Below are 6,770 nucleotides of genomic sequence, written 5' to 3'. Positions count from 1 at the left end.
AGCCGATCATTAGAGTTTAAAACAGCAGGTCTGGGACAGGTAGGGGTTCCATAACCGCAGGCAGAACAGTTTAAACTGGAATAGCAGCAAGGCCAGGCGGACTGGGGATAGCAAGGAGTCACCACGGCCGGTAGTCCCGACGTATGGTCCTAGGGCTCAGGTCTCTCAGTTGGCTTTTCATAGCCGATCATTTAGAGTTGAAAACAGCAGGTCTGGGACAGGTAGGGGTTTCGTAGCCGCAGGCAGAACAGTTGAAACTGGAATAGCAGCAAGGCCAGGCGGACTGGGGGCAGCAGGGTGTCATCATGCCCGGTAGTCCTGACGTATGGTCCTAGGGCTCAGGTTCTCAGAGAGAAAGAGAGAACGAGAGAATTAGAGAGAGCATACTTAAATTCACACAGGACACTGGATAAGACAGGAGAAGTACTCCAGGTATAACCAACTAACCCCAGCCCCCCGACACATAAACTACTGCAGCATAAATACTGGAGGCTGAGACAGGAGCGGTCCGGAGACACTGTGGCCCCATCCGAAGAAACCCCCGGACAGGGCCAAACAGGAAGGATATAACCCCACCCACTCCGCCAAAGCACAGCCCCCGCACCACTAGAGGGATATCCCCAACCACCAACTTACAATCCTGAGACAAGGCCGAGTATAGCCCACAGAGGTCTCCACCACAGCACAAACCAAGGGGGGGGGGGGGCGCCAACCCAGACAGGAAGATCACGTCAGTAACTCAACCCACTCAAGTGACGCACCCCTCCCAGGGACGGCATGAAAGAGCACCAGCAGGCCAGTGACTCAGCCCCTGCAACAGGGTTAGAGGCAGAGAACCCCAGTGGAGAGGGGAACCGGCCTGGCAGAGACAGCAAGGGCTGTTCGTTGCTCCAGCCTTTCCGTTCACCTTCACACTCCTGGGCCAGACTACACTCAATCATATGACCTACTGAAGAGATAAGTCTTCAGTAAAGACTTAAAGGTTGAGACCGAGTCTGCGTCTCTCACATGGGTAGGCAGACTGTTCCATAAAAATGGAGATCTATAGGAGAAAGCCCTGCCTCCCGCTGTTTGCTTAGAAATTCTAGGGACAATTAGGAGGCCTGCGTCTTGTGACCGTAGCGTACGTATTGGTATGTACGGCAGGACCAACTCGGAAAGATAGGTAGGAGCAAGCCCATGTAACGCTTTATAGGTTAACAGTAAAACCTTGAAATCAGCCCTTGCCTTAACAGGAAGCCAGTGTAGGGAAGCTAGCACTGGAGTAATATGATCAAATTTCTTGGTTCTAGTCAGGATTCTAGCAGCCGTATTTAGCACTAACTGAAGTTTATTTAGTGCTTTATCCGGGTAGCCGGAAAATAGAGCATTGCAGTAGTCTAATCTAGAAGTAACAAATGCATGGATTAATTTTTCTGCATCATTTTTGGACAGAACATTTCTGATTTTTGCAATGTTACGTAGATGGAAAAAAGCTGTCCTTGAAACAGTCTTGATATGTTCGTCAAAAGAGAGATCAGGGTCAAGAGTAACGCCTAGGTCCTTCACAGTTTTATTTGAGACGACTTTACAACCATCAAGATGAATTGTCAGATTTAACAGAAGATCTCTTTGTTTCTTGGGACCTAGAACAAGCATCTCTGTTTTGTCCGAGTTTAAAAGTAAAAAGTTTTCAGCCATCCACTTCCTTATGTCTGAAACACAGGCTTCTAGCGAGGGCAATTTTGGGGCTTCACCATGCTTCATTGAAATGTACAGCTGTGTGTCATCCGCATAGCAGTGAAAGTTAACATTATGTTTTCGAATAACATCCCCAAGAGGTAAAATATATAGTATATAATATACATATATTCTCAGTCTACTGTTTAAGTCATATTATTGTTATTTATAACAATACATTTGCAGTCAATATTCATGTAAAAAAAGAGGGAACACTTTATGCCTTACTTTTATTGAGTGCCAGCGAAAATATGCAAAATAACAAATCAATTGAACACCCAGAATAGACCACCTACACTTTGCCTCCTTCCCTGCTATGCACAAGGCAGTAGAAATGGCATGTTTGAAATGAATGAGAAACTCTCTATTAAAGCATCCAGCTTCTATGAAACATGACAGTGTACATTCAGCTAACCTGTCTAAATAACATAGGGATTTACATCATAGTTACATAGTGCAAGTTACCATACACAAGGCCTGTTACAAGCACCCATTGAAATGGTAATAGTTTAACAGTAATTTAAACACCTTGCCACATTCAACAACTTGTGGTTAAGAACAAAGTGCTTCTGAAAACTTAGGAACAATAACAATCCCTTTAAGTACTGTTTATCTCTTTTCCCTGTCAATGAGAGCAGAGTATTAACATATATCATCAACTGTTATCCCAAAAAAATGTGACCATAAGTAGCAAACATATGCTCATTAATAGCCCTCAATTATACATAAACATACAAACATGTGGGATCTACAGTCGAGCCTATGTGGCATGTTTGTACAAGAACCAACAATATAAATCATTTAAGGAAAATAAAATAATATGAACATGAAACCCACAGATATTAACACTATCTGAGGAGAAGCTGATTGAAATTGGAATTGAATGGTACCTGAGCTACAGTTGGCATGCTCTAGTTCTATCTATTCATCTTCCTTTTTAATGCTACATTTCTGTTGTGGATGTAGTATTTGATAGCAACCCAGTCTCTGTCTTTCAGAGCTACTGGCTCTGCTTGGAGGCAGGAGTCACAGTCCTTTTTACCTGGTATTCTGCAGCTTGTTATGAAATTAAGCAAATGCCGCTCAACAGCTTTCACTTCATCACCTGTCCACTTGCTTCTCACCTTCACAGCTTTCATAAATGGAAACAAAATACAACTGATTAACAATGAGCTCTGCTAAAGTGACAAATGGAGGATATGATACAAAGGATTCTAGTTAGTAGTTATATGATGTTATCAATACATGTGAATACAAAATGCTTACTAACCTTGCTTTCCTTTGGAGCACTTTGAGGATGCTTGGGATGTGACTATTTTACCATGTCTTGGTTGTGTGTTGCTCATGTGTACGTTATCCAAGGTGGTTGACTCAGGAGTGCCCTTCATGTTGTCCAGGGTGGTTGACTCAGAAGTGCCCTCCATGTTGTCCAGGGTGGTTGACTCAGAAGTGCCCTCCATGTTGTCCAGGGTGGTTGACTCAGAAGTGCCCTCCATGTTGTCCAGGGTGGTTGACTCTGGTGTTTGCCTCAGAAGTGTCTGGTCCCTAGAAGTCTCTGTTGTTGAGCCTTTGCAAAGTAATAATGAATGTGATTATGTTCTATGAGCTTCATGACAATACGTTTGCTTGCTTGTATTATTCACTGTAAACAACCTCAATGTCAGGCAATATGCAATTCTACATTAGATATTAACTGATATTTGAGATATAAACATAAACTGATTGCAAATCCATAAATGTGGAATTACTTATCACCACCAATGTGATTGTTAAAAAACAGATAGAGGATCATTTCGATAATCCCCACAGAAATGTGCATTTATGTGACATAACTTAAAGATATTACCACATATATACAAGTCAGGATACCTTTGCATTGATGTAGGTCAGCAATGGTTTCTTCACTGGAATCATCATCACTCATTTCTACTTCATATGGTTGGGTAAAAAACATTTACGGCCAATTATTTAAATTAAGGACTAACAACACTTATAATAGTTATATTTGAAGTGGCTAAAAACTATATTTCAAACAAAATTTTACCTTCAGGATTGACCTCAATGTCATCCAGCCCTTTCCCCTGCAGGTAAGGCAGTCTTCCTTTTTCGATTGCTATCAACAGTTTGCTGACTTTTGCGAACTGCAGGGTACTCTCTGGAAGCCGATAGAATTCTCTATGGACACGGATGTCATGTCCTAGAAAGGTGGCAAGTTGATCCATTTCATTTTCTTTGAGGTTTAGTAGTGTGGACAAAGTGGCGACTTGTTTCCGCAATCTTGTTGAGGTGAGTGCCTCTGGGTTCTTTGCACCACATTGTTTGAATACTTGCGAAAGCAGTCAGAGCCTCTGTAATGGGAAAGGACACCTGGCTGTGTAAACATGTACACATTTTCTTTGTGGACTTGACACTCTTTTCTGCTTATCATGAGGAGGTCCATAGCAGTGATCATGTCAGGGGTTAGAAGCACTGGAACCTTTCTTGACCTTTTACCTCGAATCTCAACTCTCTCAAAGTGCTCTGCAAGCTTCCTCTCGAAGTCAGTAAGGCCCCTCACAATGTCTGGATTCAGCTCCGTAAGATCCCTGGATGTGAAAGACTGAAGCTCCATTTTTGAAACTTCCCCTTCCCTCCTTCTGTTAAATAGTACTACCTGCATCAAAGTCACTTTAGGAAGATTTCCAAAGCTTTTGCTGTTGGGTTCTTCCTCAAGGTCCTTCATACACTTAGCACGCTCAGTAGCAAGAAACGTGTGCAGCACCGACACATCCTCTGTAAAGGGTCAAACCTGTGGTTTATTCCATTTGGCTTGTTGAAGTGTACCCAATGCGGTAGCTGAAATGGACTCTGTCCACTTTTTCTGATGTAAAGTGGCAAATTGCTTTGCAGACTCTGCAACAGCAGGGCGATTTGCAGTGATGGCATTGCATTGAATAATGCCTGCAACTTTGGCTAAACTGTGTCCCAATTTCAAAGCCAATGATGGGATTTTATACGAGTTGCTTTCAACATCATAACCAGCAACATATCTTACTGCCTGTATCACATGGGGAAAGTTACATGGCATAACAAGGACTTCGGTGCTCTTCAAAGGTGTTATAGCCCTTGCCGTTATCAATAGTCTTGCCATCGCTCTAATTTTTTGGCGTATGTAGTCATTCCTTCTCTCATATGGTTTCCTGGAATTCAACAGTGACTCGCCGATACAAAGGAATTCAGTTTCACTCCTTACAACCGAGGAAACGTCATCCTGGTTCATTTCACAAGCAATCTTCCAAACAGTTTCCTTAACTGAGTCAGGTCTTGGTAAGTGCAGTTGAATCCGTTTTCGCCCAACTTGAGGCTCTCCCTCAACAGACTTCTTCGGGCAGTTTCTCACATGTCTCCATAGGGAATTTCTTGCATACAGTCCTTCGCAAAATTTGCAGTCACGGTAGTCATCAGATGGTTTTGCATTACTAGGTCTTTTACAGGCAACCATCTCTCCAGTGCCACAGCTTGCCACTTCAGTATTATGGTCAAAGTTTCATCTCTTCTTAAGAGAGCGTAACAACTCTCTTCTTTTGCGGGATCCTTTATTAAAACTGAAAGCCATTGCAACATCAGGCTTTTCACTGTGGATGGATTCGAGGTGTCTTGCCAATTTATAAATGGCCTTTTTACAATAAAGACAAAATTGCTTCTTGTTGTACTTGCTTCCTTTTGCTGTTATTGACAAAGGTGTGACATTTATGGAGCTTTTCTGGTGTGATGTGTTCTCTGATGAATTGGCACTGCAGCTTATTACTGAAGTACAAGGATTGCTGCGCATCTTTGAATAACTTAATGTTCTTGGCTTCTCTGAACTGGTGGTACTATCCCCACTGTGTGCTGTAACATTCCCTAATGGTTTGTTCTCTGACAATTTGTGGTGGAGATTCTTTTCTGTGGTTTTAAATTCCTTACTACAAGAACTTGTAGTACTTATAATAGAAGCATCCGAGGAATTGCCACATGAGTCTGGAAGATAGTCTGCAGCATCCGAAGATTCATCAAGGTCTGAAAAAAGAAAGAAAAAAAAGCATCTAATTCTGTCAATAACTTTATACATGTATTAATACCTAGGGTATCATACTCCCTACAGTACCATCACATTGTGCATAACACCTACATACTCAGAGAAAAATGTATTCTAGTAAACTGATTGAAAGACCTCTGTCTCTCAGCTATCTCTTCTCATAACGATCCTCACAACGATCATGACGGCGCCTCAGATTTTGCAGATGGCGGCTTTTTCTAAGCTGTACAAATTTCTACAATGTTTCCTCACATCAAAAATACCACAATGTGTTAACAAAGAACATGAACTATTTTATCTAATGACAAGAATGCAGCTTTCTTACCTGCTTTGCAGTAGGACACTGGAAGGGTACAATTCCACTGGACTTGCTTGCCTTGAATGAAATTATGAAGAATAAATATTTGTTTTTAATAACACAGTACCGTCACAGTAAATTAGGATATTATACATTATACTGTATGTGAAAATAATTTGGGTTAAGAAATTGACAATACTGTTTTATAGATGACCTATAAATGAAAAAATGAATATGTGGATCTGGGGTTTTCAAGCAAGACTCTATAGAAATGGTTAAAACTGTACAATATCTGCTAACCAACAATATGAGGACCGTGTAACACACACACTCTACTCTGGTTGGGTCATACCATATCGGGACGTCATCTGAAACACATTTACGCCTTGAACAGACTAAGTACAAAATGAGGAGATGACGACTGAACGCATCTAGAGTCAAGGTTCCTGACTTTGAGTTATCCTTTTGATGTCAAAGAAAGCTCACAACCTTAAAAGTAATGTAAATGGGTCAACTGCAATATAAATTAAATCACGCAAATTGATAAGAAATATGTTAAATGGGCAAAAACATTGCCCCAAAAATACAAAAACATAGGCATTAGAGAGAATAAAGATTAATTTTATGTTTTGAGGGGTGGTTAGTTCTGACAAATGGTCGGGCTAATTTTGTTTATGCTATGATATCGAAACAAGT

The 6,770-nt window shown here is 41.4% G+C and overlaps 1 long non-coding RNA gene across 2 annotated transcripts; it reads right to left on the bottom strand.

Moving 5' to 3' along the window:
- Positions 1–1,984: 1,984 nt before the first annotated feature.
- LOC311117711 lies at positions 1,985–4,531 on the bottom strand. Of its 2 annotated transcripts, none has more exons than XR_014611705.1 (4): positions 3,764–4,531; positions 3,589–3,648; positions 2,990–3,286; positions 1,985–2,851 (listed from the first exon to the last, which is right to left on the bottom strand). It is a non-coding gene; the product is annotated as an uncharacterized lncRNA (long non-coding RNA). The 2 variants fall into 2 exon arrangements; XR_014611706.1 differs by having other exon boundaries at positions 3,589–3,645.
- Positions 4,532–6,770: the final 2,239 nt, after the last annotated feature.

The sequence above is a fragment of the Coregonus lavaretus genome (assembly GCF_964263955.1).
Source record: "Coregonus lavaretus genome assembly, contig: HAP1_SCAFFOLD_925, whole genome shotgun sequence".
NCBI lineage: Eukaryota > Metazoa > Chordata > Actinopteri > Salmoniformes > Salmonidae > Coregonus > Coregonus lavaretus.
The sequence above is the reverse complement of the archived record's forward strand: the minus strand, read 5'-3'. Positions and strand labels throughout refer to the sequence as shown.